General features: G+C 45.4%; 1 pseudogene; it reads left to right on the top strand.

The window, feature by feature from the left end:
- The first annotated feature begins 3,092 nt into the window (after positions 1-3,092).
- LOC136646630 (5S ribosomal RNA) lies at positions 3,093-3,212 on the top strand (annotated as a pseudogene).
- The last annotated feature ends 11,714 nt before the right edge of the window (positions 3,213-14,926 follow it).

Here is a 14,926-nt window from a genome sequence, read left to right as displayed (position 1 = left end):
CGCTCACTGGGACAGGCCTTGTATGCTGCTTGAGCTCTCCTCTTTTCCTCAATGACTGGTGTCAACTCCTCAGAGTGGGCTTCAAACCAGTCTGCCGCCTTGTTGGTCTTTTTGCCGAATATGGACAAGGCGGTGTTGTAAACGGTATTCTTGAAATGTTCCCATCTGTTGGATGCGTTTGCGTCGGCTGGGCCTGGAAGAGATTCCTCAAGCGCTTGTGCAAATTCCTCCACTTTTCTCTGATCCCGGGTCTTGCTTGTATCAATGCGAGGTCTTCCTTCCTTTTTCGTGTGATACAGTCGCTTTGTTTGCAGTTTCACTCTGCTGCACACCAGGGAGTGGTCAGTGTCGCAGGCAGCACCATGATAACTGCGTGTGATCTTGATGCTGGGAAGGCTGGAGCGTCTGGTGAGGATCAGGTCGAGCTGGTGCCAGTGCTTTGATCTTGGATGTCTCCAAGAGACTCTATGTTGGGGCTTTGTGTTGAAGAACGTGTTGCTGACACAGAGACCGTGATGACAGCAAAACTCTAGCAGGCGTTGGCCATTTTCGTTCATCCTCCCAGTGCCAAACTGACCTAAGCAAGTGGGCCATGAACTGTTATCAGCACCAACTCTAGCATTGAAATCGCCGAGGATGAACAATGGCTCTTTTACAGGGATTTTCTTGACAGTGGTGGCCACAAGACAGCATCCCTGCTGAAGTCCTAAAATGCTGCAAAGAGATCATCGTCACTGAGCTGCATGAAATCCTCTGTCTCTGCTGGAGAGAAGGTGGAGTACCTCAAGACATGAGGGATGCAAACATCATCACGCTGTACAAGAACAAAGGTGACAGGGGTGACTGCAACAACTACCGCGGCATCTCTCTCCTTAGCGTTGTAGGAAAGCTGTTTGCCCGAGTTGTACTAAAGAGGCTCCAGGTACTTGCAGAGAGCGTCTATCCAGAATCGCAGTGTGGATTCCGAGCCAACAGGTCCACCACTGATATGGTATTCTCCCTTAGACAACTGCAGGAGAAATGCAGGGAACAACGACAGCCACTCTTTATAGCCTTCATAGATCTCACAAAGGCTTTCGACCTGGTCAGCAGAGACGGCCTCTTCAAGATTCTCCCCAAGATTGGATGTCCACCCAGGCTCCTCAGCATCATCAGATCTTTCCACAAGGACATGAAGGGCACTGTTGTCTTCGATGTCTCCACATCAGACCCTTTTGACATCCGAAGCGGAGTGAAGCAGGGCTGTGTTCTTGCACCAACCTTGTTTGGGATTTTCTTCGCTGTCCTGCTGAAGCAGGCCTTTGCAACTGCAACAGAAGGCATCTATCTCCGGACCAGATCAGACGGAAAGCTCTTCAACCTCTCCAGACTGAGAGCAAAGTCCAAAGTCCAGCTGAAATGTCTGTGTGACTTCCTCTTTGCCGACGATGCAGCTGTCACTACCCACTCTGCCAAAGATCTCCAGCAGCTCATGGATCGTTTTAGCAAGGCCTGCCAAGATTTTGGACTGACAATCAGCCTGAAGAAAACACAGGTCATGGTTCAGGATGTGGACTCACCTCCCTGCATTACAATCTCTGAGCATGAACTGGAGGTTGTCCGTGACTTTGTGTACCTTGGCTCAACGATCTCCGACACTCATTCTCTCGATACCGAGCTAAACAAGCGCATCGGTAAAGCAGCTACCACGTTTTCCAGACTCACAAAGAGAGTCTGGTCCAACAAGAAGCTGACAGAACATACCAAGATCCAGGTCTACAGAGCTTGCGTCCTGAGTACACTTCTGTACTGCAGCGAGTCATGGACTCTTCACTCACAACAGGAGAGGAAACTGAGCGCTTTCCACATGCGCTGCCTCCGACGCATCCTCGGCATCACCTGGCAGGACAAAGTTCCAAACAACACAGTCCTGGAACGTGCTGGAATCCCTAGCATGTATTCACTGCTGAAACAGAGACGCCTGCGTTGGCTTGGTCATGTCGTGAGAATGGATGATGGCCGGATCCCAAAGGATCTCCTCTATGGAGAACTCGTGCAAGGAAAGCGCCCTACAGGTAGACCACAGCTGCGATACAAGGACATCTGCAAGAGGGATCTGAAGGCCTTAGGGATGGACCTCAACAAGTGGGAAACCCTGGCCTCTGAGCGGCCCGCTTGGAGGCAGGCTGTGCAGCATGGCCTTTCCCAGTTTGAAGAGACACTTGGCCAACAGTCTGAGGCTAAGAGGCAAAGAAGGAAGGCCCATAGCCAGGGAGGCAGACCAGGGACAGACTGCACTTGCTCCCGGTGTGGAAGGGATTGTCACTCCCGGATTGGCCTTTTCAGCCACACTAGACGCTGTGCCAGAACCACCTTTCAGAGCGCGATACCATAGTCTTTCGAGACTGAAGGTTGCCAATACATAATACATTATTATTATATTAGTGTATTAGTGTATTAGTGTATTATTATTAGTGTATTAGTGTATTATTATACACTATGTATAATACACTATGTATTATACACTATGTATGTATTAGTACATACATGTATGTACATTATTTACATTATTATATTATTTATGTATGTACATTAATGTATGTATTAGTGTATGCATTATACACTAAGTATTATACACTAATTATGTATTAGTGTATTATTATTAGTGTATTAGTGTATTAGTGTATTGGGTGCTAATTGGGTAAGAGGCACTTTTTCAAGTGGGTGCTCCTTTTTTTTTAGCAGGGGGAGAGTAACTGGTCCACCTCACCCTAGCACTGTCTGTTCTAGCGGCTGTTTGCTGGTATTCCTTGGCATCTTTTTAGATTGTGAGCCCTTTTGGGACAGGGAGCCATTTAGTTATTTGATTTTTCTCTGTAAACCGCTTTGTGAACTTTTAGTTGAAAAGCGGTTTATAAATACTGTTGTTGTTGTTGTTGTTGTTGTTGTTGTTGTTGTTGTTGTTGTTGTTATTATTATTATTATTATTATTATTATTATTATTATTATTATTATTATAAGTGTATTAGTATTAGTGTACCAATTTTTTACCTGATATCTTGCAATTGTTCTCTGCAAGAATGTTTCTTCTTTGATCATGTGCCTTGACAAAATTAAGCAGCAACTGTTACCCTGCACATGCCTGATCTTGTCTGATCTCGGAAGCTAAGCAGGGTCAGGCCTGGTTAGTACTTGGATGGGAGACTGCCTGGGAATACCAGGTGCTGTAGGCTTATATCATAGTCTTTTGAGACTGAAGGTTGCCAACCATACCTTTGACAAAATTAGCATTTCTTACCTGGATTTTGCATTTATTTTTGCTTGAGCTCAGAAAAAAGTAAAAGATAGCAATCAAGTGCTGGAAAACAGAAATGTGTGAAAGGGAACAACTGGGGTCACTATAAAAGTGTTGTTGCTATTGACACCCAATACAACATTAGTACAATAGTGCTTAAGAAAATATTTCAAATAATCTGTGACACTAACCCAGAATCCTATGCATGTATATTCAGAAATAAGTTCTATTGCTTTCAGTGGAATTTACTCCCAGGAAAGTGTGTATATAGGATTGCAGCCTAACAGCCCAATATTGAGCTCGGTGCTCCAGCTTTCTGCCACACACTGTTGCAACCGTGCCATAAGGCACGTCTGCAAGGCTTACTGCTGGGCCAGCACCCCTGCTAGTCCAGCGCTGGCTGGCGCTGGGCTAGCTCTGGGCGGGCGCCCATCCTCCACTGCTTGGCGGTCTCATGGACTGCTGAGCCATGGCACGGTGAGTGGGGTTGGGAGGGGGTGGGGTGGAGGCATTCCTGTAAAGGGGGGCCGACAGGGGGTGGAGAGAGGGTGAGGAGGAGGCTTGATGGGGAGGCAGGAGGTGGAGAAAGGGCGGGTGGGAGGCGTGCCAGAGGGAGGGAGGGAGGCGGGTCCCATGGAGCTCCACTCCACCAGATCCAAGGCATTCTTGTGGGGCTCGGTGCCCTACACAAACGCCTTTACCTTACCCCTGACCTTTTGGTCAGCGCTAAAGTGAGTAACCCCATTGCGGGGCTGCTTCCCTTACCTGGGAAAAGGGGACGAAAGTCTCATTCGCCTGAGGCACCGCCCACGGCAGGCTGAGGCACGCAGGATGTGGTGGGAGTCATTCTTGGCACCGCTGCAGCCGTGCACCCCGGGCAGCTCAAGATTGGGCTGTAAATCAATATTTTTATATGCTTTTAGATTTATTTGCAGCTCAATTCTATCTGGTATTGGGTTATTGGGTGCAGCCACTTATGAAAATGGAATAGAGTTCTGCTTTCCTTTTCACAGCCTTCCCTTTCTTTACTCAGACTTATGCCAGTTAAAGAGCTGACGTGCTCCAAGGAGACCACTGTGGAGTAGGAGGCTTACGGAGGGATATGGGGTTTAAATTCTTGTTCCCCTCTGAAGCCTCTCAATCCATCTCCTCTGCTGGATACATTGTGTGCCTTTTCTGCATGGCTACACCAACAGGGGAGGGGGGATAGGCTGCTAGGCTAGAACTGCTAGGCTGCAGTTCCTTCTAAGAATACATGCTTATATACTGCAGCACCTGCATCCTTTACTAGATTGTGGCCACCATGTGCTCAGCCTCTGAGAAAACATGACTACTCTAGCTCTTGAAGTTCTGTTTTTAAAAAAGACCCAGGCCCCTGCAATTAGTTCTGAGCTCACAATGGGCACACAAGTCTGGCAGCATGGCAGTCTTTTGAACCTGTTTTAGAGGTGCTGGTTCTGACAAAGGTGAGACTGATGATCAAAAGAAGGTCAACCATCCTCCTGGATGTATTCATGCCCACAGGTGTACCTAAGCTACCTCTTTGGATTGTGGCTGTAGTACATAGAAATAATGATACATTTTATACCTCCTCTTCTCAAAGCTACTCATGACAGCTGCAGAATGTGTGCAATAAATAATATAGAATGATTTAATGGGACACAGAATCAAAGACCTTGCCGAAAGCCATAGAGAAAGTCACTGTAAGAAAATAAACTCGAACTCTAAATGACTAGTTTTTGTTGCAGTAGAACAACTACAGAAGGACTGCAATTCAATACATGGATATGTGATCCTTTCATTTGATTTTCATAGCATACTTTGAGTCACTGGACAATGTATTTGCTAGGGTAACTTAAGAAAACCAAGACAGGAGAGAAAGAGAGATCACATTGTATAGGAATTGCTGAACCACCAATACCAAAGGGAAGAACTATTGAGTATTCAGTAGAAAACATTGGAAATGACACTAATACAATGAATAGGCCGATGCTGGCATTATCAAGATCAGCAAAACAATAAATCAGCCACTGAAGAGTTTTGAAAAAAAAATGGAATGAATTATGAAATGCAAACAAAAAGCTGGAACAGCCTAGCTTCAGAATGCTTCTAAGTATATTTACAAGGGAACGCACTAACAGATTACTCTTGGCATTGACAGTAAATATATTTTTATCCTGGATGACTGCAGGGTCTGTGTGGCAGAGGGATTAAGTTAATTGGGAAGACTCAAAAGCAGCAAATCTCCAAGATCTGGCAGACTTTAAGTCAGGGTATTTAAAGGATAGCCAAAGCCAATGTCACTTGCCATGGAAAGAATCACAAAAAGGTCAGCAAGGGCAAGAAAGTAATTCAGAATTGGAAAAAAGGGTGAAGGATAAAGTTAACAGTTCAAGTTATACACAAAAGGCAGTGATCAATTTTGTAAACAGGTGCATACATGAATACAAAGCAGCGTTGTCAGTCAAGAGTGCTAGCTACCCTTGTGAGCAGGGTAACATCTTCCAGTTGCATTGTGACATATTTGAGTACTAGAGGACTGGTCAGCATTTGCAGAGTACTGGCCCCTCAGTACTGAGAACCGTTCTAGACATTAAGGGGGATGAGGTAGTAGAATTTTGGACTGCACCACTTCAGACTATAAGTGGAGGGTCATTTTTTAATTTTATTTTCCCCTGACATCAAAATCACCTCCATGCAGTAAATTAACTAGCATATCAGGGGGAGAAAAAAAACCCTTTCTGTCTGCTTCTGAAGAGCGTTGTTTATCCATTCTCATCCTTTAATCGGGTGCATCTTTTAAGCCTTGTTAGTGTTCTCAGGCAAAAACTGGGAACTTGGGAGTGAGTCCATCTTCCTGTCCCTGCATATATCATCTCAGAAAAGCATTGGGTATGACTTCAAAGCCCAACACCTGCAATTAAGGGGCCCAGTTTGTTTATAGTTTTTTTCCCCTAACATGTTTTCCCTTTCTTTCTAATTAATGGGGGGTAAAAATATATTATTAGGCATAGCATGTATTGGAACGCCCTAAGCCCATTATCAGGGAGCATCTGTGTAGGCCATCTGTGGGGGTGCTGCACACCATAGCTGTAGGAGTGTCACCCAGGTACTCGCCAGAGTGAGTGAATACCCCCAAGGAGCCATGGGATGGAGAGAGGAGGGGGCCCTGCAGTCCGAGGGAGACCCAGACTGGCAGGCAAGGCAGGGAGGCAGCAGGGCTCAGTGGCTAGTGGCTCAGTGGCTCAGTGGCTAGACACTGCCTGCTCGCCCATTGGGAGCCTGAACTCCCAAGCTGCCGAACAGCAGCTGCGTGCAATCATGCTTGAGTGCAGCTGGGCTATCAGGAAGCCTGCAGAGATCTTGGGCCCAGACCAAGAGAGGAAGGGGCAGGGATGACAAAGGCTGCTGGAGGGTTCATAAGGAGCCCAGCCACCAGCCTGGGAGGTGGCATGTCCTGGGGCTCCAGCTCAGGGAGGACAGGTGCTGACAACCCTGTGCAGCCCCAAGGTCTTCCTTGGGCCACCTTTCACCCCTCTGGGGCTGGGTGGATTAGCCTCCCCAGCAGCAGCAATAGCCACAACAGCAGCCCCAGCAGCAGCAGCTACAGTGACTCCAGGAGCAGCCGCAACCATCTACATAACCCCAGCAGCAAGGGACCTGGAAACCCCTGGAGCAACCACCCTCGGGCAGCATCAGCAGGAAAAAAACCTCAGAAACATCAGGGCCACCCCCAATAGTCAGCTTCCCCAGGGGCTTCTGTGGTCATCTAGTCTGACCCCCAACTCTTGAGGTCACCTCTGCAAGCAGATGTTCCTGGAGCTGCTTGAGGGACCCCTGACACCCACTACCACCAAATCTACCAGCCTCGGGACCCACAACCCTGACCAGCTTGAGACCTCTGATGGAGACAGAGAGGACACCCGGTCTTCCGGTCCAGTACAGAGACTGTGACACAGTTCTTGCTGAAAGACACTTGTGAGGGGCTCCTGTGATGTAACAGGACCCCTAATGAATGTAAAGCCTATCATATCTGCATCTGCAAACCACTCTTTGCTGCTCCTCATTATCTTTATTGCCGGGGTAAGTTTAGCGCTGCCTGGCCCTTTCTGGCAGAAGCTCCGCCCCTTTGCTCCGTCCATGGGAGTCAGCTAACATTCAATCAGTAATCTTGGCAACTCACAGGGCGTAAGCATGCTACTTGTTCTCTTTGCTTTCTTGATCTTGTTAACACTGCTCATCATGAGTGAGCCATAAAAGGAATTTGCTTTACCTATGGATATGCTTTTTGCTTCCAGATCCAAAAGAACCAATGCTCTCTGGCAATACATTTTGCATAGTTGGTAGAATTCAAAAGCAGTGCCTCTGGAGAAAGGGGGCAGCAGGAGATGTTTTGCTTAATTTGGGCCAGAGCTACTGCCTGGGTTGCCTGTGGCCTTGTGTCTCATATCTTGAACCGGCTAACTACACTGGTATCTTGAGAATCCAAGATGGTGGGAAAAGGTGGGCCTAATTCCAGTGCTGTGCTTAAATGCTTACAGGTGCTGGGTGTGGGGGAGAAAGGGGAGCTGAGGTCAGCGATGGGAATAGAATGCATGCTGCTCACTGCACTCCATGCTTTGTGGGAATGAAAAGAACCCTCTTGGAAGAAGGTGCAATAAGAAGATGTCATTGCAGCCTGAAAAGGTCAGCAAGCTCTCTTAAAAGAAATGCTGGAAGGTGTGCTGGAAAGGGGAGAAACTGCAGAACAACAAGCCATTGGAAGTGTTTTGAGAGTCATAGGATAAGAAGCTAATGGTAGAGGCTCTGCTACTACTATGTGAATGAGTTATGGCAGCAGTGGGGGTAGGATGGATTTTCTTGACTGCTGCCCAAGATTTATGGGCAGTTTATCAGAGACAGGAACAGATCAACAAAGCTCTATCCTAAGAGATAAAATGAGCAAAAGAGCCTAATGCTCTGTTTCAGAAAGCTCCAGACAACACACAAAAGCAGGGCCAGTGATGGAAACAGCAGCAGAGAACCTGACTGTCTCAATCAGATGAGACAGGGCCATAGGAAGGCACAGTTTGCTATCCACTCTAAAGTGTGGACTATAGTCAGCCAGCTGTATTAGGATCCAGAGGAACTTTACTGCAACATCTGGTGGTCATCGCAGAGTACTGAACACAGGGGAAGGAGGAGTAATTAAGCTGGCCTCTCAAAAGGTTCCCCTCCTCATACAAGATAAGTCAAAAGGGTTCCTTGGAGTAGAAAAATCTCCTGTGTGGGGCTCGTGGAATATATTTGAGTGTTGAGAAATGGTCTGAGATGGGAATTCTTTCCATCATTCCCATGACTGATCAGCTCTTGAAGAGATTATGCCTGTCAAGTTGTAGACTCTTCAGAGGCTGCAATGGATTGGGGAAAGGAGAATGTTAAAACCAGGACAGCCAAGCTACAGAGGCAACTCTCACAGCACAAGGCTATGCCCAGGATAATTCAGGGCTAACATTTCAGCTTACCAGATACAGTTCCTAGGAGCAGCGGGGGTGATATCTATCTGACCTGAGAAGATGCTTATTGTACTTCTCTCCTGTCATAATGAATAAAGTAGTGGAGTATATGCAAATCTCTCTCTCTCACTCTGTGTGTGTGTGTGTGTGTGTGTGTGTGTGTGTGTGTGTGTGTGTGTGTGTGTGTGTGTTAGGGACACAACAGCTTCATAACAGCATGCCTGGTTGTAACAAATGAAGTTTTATTTGATTTCACTGGCTGGAGTTGTTTCTCCTAAGAATTGTGGAGGTTCTGATTGATGAAGAATGCGGTCCTCTGAAGGTGGAGACATTTAGTCTAGTGCAGTGGTTCTCACACATTTAGCACCAGGGCCCACTTTTTAGAATGAGAATCTGTCAGGACCCACCAGAAGTGATGTCATGACCAGAAGTGACATCATCAAGCAGGAAAATTTTTCACAATCCTAGGCTGCAATCCTACCCACACTTACTCAGGAGTAAGTCCCATTTACTATCATTGTTAAAAGAATATATTCATTCATTCATTCATTCCATTTTTATTGGCATAAACAATCCATCAAGAGAACAAAATTAAAACATTCAAGGTAGCCACCAGTCATTGATCAGGCATAGAAATACAGAGGAATTTACGCCTCAACAGAACCTTAAATAAATATTTTGCAACATTCGATGAGCGGCACTCATTTCTCCCGTCCAACAAGTACCAGCAAGTCTGTATCTGAACCATGAAAGTTTTCCAGGAACGGATATAGAAATCAATGGCATAAATCAATATAGTGGGTACAATACAATAATACATGGGTCAAGGGCTCTTTTGAGGTCAGGTTGCAAGAACATGACTGGGGACTTTCCAGTGGTCTATTAAATCTTGCTCTTAGCATGTTTGTAGGTAAGATATTAAACCTACCTAGCGTAAAGGCTCTACGAATATCAAGTGAACACATGAACGATAGATAGCTTGAACCCAAATTAGAGGGCCATGAAAGGCCAAAATATAGAGGTGAACAAGACCTACGGGCTGCAGCTTGCAAATACTGTTTCTCTATATTGAATAGTCGGGTCCGAATAAGTTTGTAAGCAGCAGACATGGATAATCCTCCTATCAGATCAGGTGATAAACCTAGCAGCTGAAGTCTTTTGTGAAACAAAGTTAGACCAGGGGAAAAAGAAACATCAGCAAGAATATTGGTGAGCATGCTGTTCTGATTTGCCTCAAAGCCGACCCTTAGCCAAAATCTCAAGAATCTCAGCCAGGCCAGTGTTTCAATTTTATGCTGCATTTTATTGTATTTTGAAGCAGACCAGCTTCAAGGCTACATAAGGGATGCAATGACGTACCGCAAAGATCTTATAGAGAAATCTGGATTGAACACGTTCTACTAGAGTGGAAATGGCTAGGATCCAGATAGGTCTACCAAACAGCAGTCGTGCCAGAACCTTGGACTTAAAGATCTGCACCTCTGCTGGGATATAAGAATTGCCCCAGGTGTAAAAAACCCACAAAGTAGCTTGAACTAATAAATTGCTTGAGTTAATAGCAGCCTGGCGATGAGGTGACCAAGTATGCCTATGATGAAACAGAATTCCCAGGTACTTGAAAACTTTAACCTGTTCAATTGCCTTCCCACCAAAGGACCAAGAGGTAGGTTTCCATTGGGAACCGAAAACCACTATTTTAAACTTCTCAAAGTTTAATTGCAATTTATTGGATGTTAGGTATTTAAGACACAAGTTGATTAAACGCTTCAAGCCAATTTTCATATGGGACAATAGCAGCATATCATCTGCATACAACAGAAGGGGGAATGGTAAATTACCTAATTTAGGAGGATGGGCGTCAACGAAGGACAAATGAGGAGCCAGATCATTAATGAATATGTTAAACAGCATGGGGGCTAAGACACATCCTTATTTGACTCCTAAATTAGTAGGAATTGGGGCCGAAAGTTTCCCACATGGTGTTAATTTAACACAGCAGCTAGTCTCTGAGTAGAGCTTCCTAATTAAGAGATGGAGTTGCTTGTTCGGACCTAAATTGTCCAGTTTTAGCCAAAGTAGCTCCCTGTCAACTGTGTCAAATGCACCTTTTAAATCCAGGAAGGCAGCATAAAGATGGGAATTTTTAGATTTGGCATACTTAGTGATGAAATGGGATAGGGCTAAGCAGTTATCCAAAATAGTTTTACCAGGTAAGAACCTGTTTGTTCTGGGCCAATAATGTTATTTTCTTTCAGCCACTTGGTGAGCCTGTCCAAAAGGTAATTTGCGTAAATCTTGCCCAGATTGGATAGCAAAGAGATAGCCCCCTGCGTGCTTTCTATCACCTTTTTTTATAAATGGGCATAATGATTGATTGGGTCCATGAGTTGGGCATAATACCAGTATTATTTACAACCATGAACAGGTCTGCCAACAGTGGTGCCCCCCAATCTGAGTCAACCTTGAATAGATCGGGGGAAGGACATCCGGGCCCGCAGCCTTCCCAGGTTTCAAAAGAAGAAGAGGCATGCAGCAGGGCGTTCCAGCCAGGAGGCAGGAAAGGGTTAACATGAGCAGGAGGGGGAAGGTGGGAGTGGACTCTCTTTTGCCATCTCTGGTAGGAAGGAAGGAACTGATGATTATTGGACAAAGGATGGGCAGTGTGATATTTCCATTGGCTGAGGGAGGGCAGGAGGAGGAGCCAGCATGGCTGGGGGAGGGGGCCTCACTGAATGACTAGCTACAGTGGGACTACTACTGAGTAGGATTGTGAAGGATTGGGTCATCCTGATAAGCCTCCCAGCTTCTGCTCAAGATTGTCCTCTTCTCTCTTGCCGCTTCTCTCCTGGCTCTCTTGAACTCTCTCTCTGTTTACAGATGGGTGGGGACAGCAGGAGGGTGAGTAAAGAAAATTCCAAGACACACACGCCGCAGCAACAGCCCCATTTTTTCCACAGCAGGCCTTTTAAAGTGGGGTGGCAACTTGAGTCAAGTCCATTAGAGTCACTAAAGGGTGACTCGGAGACTCGGAAAGTGCCCCCATTGTGATTCTTTTTCAAGTCAAATCATGGAGGCAGAGACTCAGCGACTCGAGTCAAGCCACACTGGGTTTTCCCTACCCTGGCATGAGAATCAATAGCTATGTCTATATAGGAACAGTTAACTTTAAAATCTTGACAAAGTTGCCATCAGTATTTTGCTCTGATAAAATGGCCTTGAGCTGCTGGGAGAAAAATGCTTTCAAAAAGTCAGGAACCTGTTTTAGACAAGCTTGATGTGGAATTTGCAGCAACGACTGACTTTGTGCTAAAAAAAAAAAAACTGGTTAAAGTTGTATTGACATGTCATGTTGTAAAGATAGATATTGAATGTGTTAGGGGAGAGAAAGGAGCCCCAGAAATGTAGTTGTGTCTAGAGGGGAGAGGAAGAAGAATGAAAGAGAAAGAAGTCCGAGAACCTCTGTGCAATGGATTCAAAAATTTTGGGTAAACTTGCAAATCGAAAGGGGGTGTGTGACGGAGAATAAGATTTGAAATTTATTTTGTTTTGTCATTGAATATAAAATACAAAGTCAAGACTTATGCAAGCAAGGGTCTTCATATTTTTGGAGGTTATAAGTGTAGCACCTCTAGTTACACTTATTGCTTATCTGGGATTCTATGTGAATTTGCAAATTAATTGTTTTGCATAATTTATTTACCTGAGGCACCGTATTGTGTCTCATAGGGATGGGTGAGTCAGGTGACTTGAGTTCGAGTTGCCAAAATGCATTTTTTTGCTGACTTGTGAAGACTCTAGTCATGTGCTTGCAAGACTTGGCAAAATATTCAAGTCAATGGCCCCTTGACATGGCACTCATCCCCATGCACGCAGACTTGAGTCTGTTTGTCTGGATGTGCTTGCTTACTGTTTTTGTGGCATGAAAAATCTTGTGGGGGAATCATTCAGACCAGATGAACAGCAGGGAAGGTCCAGCCAGGAGGCAGGGAAGGGCTAATGTTCTGCTTTTGCAATGCATAGGAGGTGGGAGGTGGGAGAAGGCTCTCTTGCCCATCTCTGAAAGGATTGGCTGGAGAAACCCAGGGGGGAGGAGGATGTGGTTTGTAGCTATCTCACTTTCCAAATACATGGCTCTGTTGTTACTTGGGAGGAAGAAGCCTCACTGAACAACTGGCACAAATGGGACTACTTCTGAGTAGAACTGCAAAGGATTGGGTTGTCTGGTAAGCCTCACAGCTACTGCTCCCTCTTGCTGTTTGTCTCTTGGCTCTCATGCAGTCCATCCCACCACCTCTAACCTTGTTTACAGATGGGCATGTACAGCAGAGAGTGTTTAAAGAGAACTTTGACACTCACACACACATACACAAACACACACACCGGTAGCAGCCCCGTTTTTTTCCCCAGCTGGTTTTTTAAAGGGAACGACTCATGACTCAAGTTTTTTTGAGTTGCAAAAACACTCCAGGCGACTCACAATGTGCCTCCATTACGACTTGTTTTTGAGTTGAGTAATGGGGGCGGAGACTCATGACTCAACTCAAGTCAAGCCATGCTGAACTTGCTCATGACTAGTGTCTCACTCCTTCAGTCATTGCTCTGAGCCTGGGGCTCAGTTATATTTCTTTGTTCATTTCCTTGGTGTATAAGAGAAAGGAAATGTAGAGTCACCAAATGTAAATGCATGGTTTAATGCCAAGTTATTAAGAAATGTTAGGGCGCAATCCTGAGGTGCCCTTATGCCGGTGCAAGTCCCTTGCACCATCCCAGGAGGGTCGCAAAAGTGCCGTAAGGCACGTTTGCGCCTCCTCTTGAGTTGGTTCAACTGGCATGCAGAGGCGCACCAGCCCACGGAGGCTGAATTCAGTCTCTGCACCAACAGAGGGACTGAGCCTTGCATCAGTCAAGTTTTTTCTGAATTTTTCCGGGTTTTTTCCGGGCCTTCACATCATGGGTGAGGAGTGTTTGTACCTTATTGATTGGATTTTTCTTGCTTATTGACTAGCCCAATGTGCAGCCGTCTCCCTGCCTGAGCAGGGGGAGGTGATCTCAGGCGTGCTATTGGATTACCCTCTGCTTCTCCTCCTCTCTTCCTCTTTTGCTTCATCCCTCTCTTCCTTTTCTAATCCAGGGTCTGAGAGGAGCAGGGGCTGCCATATCAGCAGGTGAGAAGAGGCAGCATTTGGTGTACAATTCTGACACAGGGAAGTCTTTGGTCAGCCCTGACTGTAGATGTATAGTAGGGGCTGATTGGGGCTGCAATCCTAACCACACCTTCCTGAGAGTAACCCTATTAAACAAAATATGACTTACTTCTAAGTAGACCTGATTAGTATTGCGCCCTTAGACAATATTAGTTGTACTTTTAAGCATTGTTGCCTTTCTTTTTCTCTGGTGGGCCAGGTGTCTGGCACAATTTTCTTAAACAGTTTTAAATGGATCAGTTACAGATCAGCCAGTAAGGGAATCTACTCATCATTACAATAACTGTGTCCATATTTGATGAGCAATATTCAGTGTTTGTGGAACACTTAATTTCAACACAACTATTTTTGAGTGACTGATTATTTTTGTGGGATGGCATTTACTAACTATCCCTTTTCAAATTTAGTGACTGGCATAATTTCTTTCATGGTTGTATTGTAATATGCAAACAATAGGTGTTGCCATCCCATGATCACCTCCCAGAGATCACAGATAAGGATAATTCATCATTATTCTTAAATATTTATAGCCAAGTACATCTATTTTTTCAACTTGAATGTGCAATTCTTGTCCTGTCTTGTCCCAGTTTGGACCTCCCAGAAGCAGCTCAATAAATATGCAAAAAAATAAATTGACCATAAGCTGGTAAACAAATGCTGAAATGCACATGCTTTGTGTGCATCTTTTTGTGAATCTTCCTACTCATCAAGCATCTCAAGGTCACTTTAGCTGCTGTCAGTCAGGATCAGTTTGGATTTTCTGTGTCCTTCCCTCTGTATATCTTCAAAGCAAGACATTTAAATGACAGGTCAGTCTGTTGAGGGTGTCGTCCATCTGGAGCGGTAAAGAGGACATTCCCATAATAGCCAGCTCCCAAGCCTACAGTTCAATGGCTTCTGGTGTAAGGAGATTGAGGGGATGGTGAGTAGCCAATGAGCTACCTGCTGCAGCG

The sequence above is a fragment of the Tiliqua scincoides genome, chromosome 3 (assembly GCF_035046505.1).
Source record: "Tiliqua scincoides isolate rTilSci1 chromosome 3, rTilSci1.hap2, whole genome shotgun sequence".
Taxonomy (NCBI): Eukaryota; Metazoa; Chordata; class Lepidosauria; order Squamata; family Scincidae; genus Tiliqua; species Tiliqua scincoides.
The sequence above is the reverse complement of the archived record's forward strand: the minus strand, read 5'-3'. Positions and strand labels throughout refer to the sequence as shown.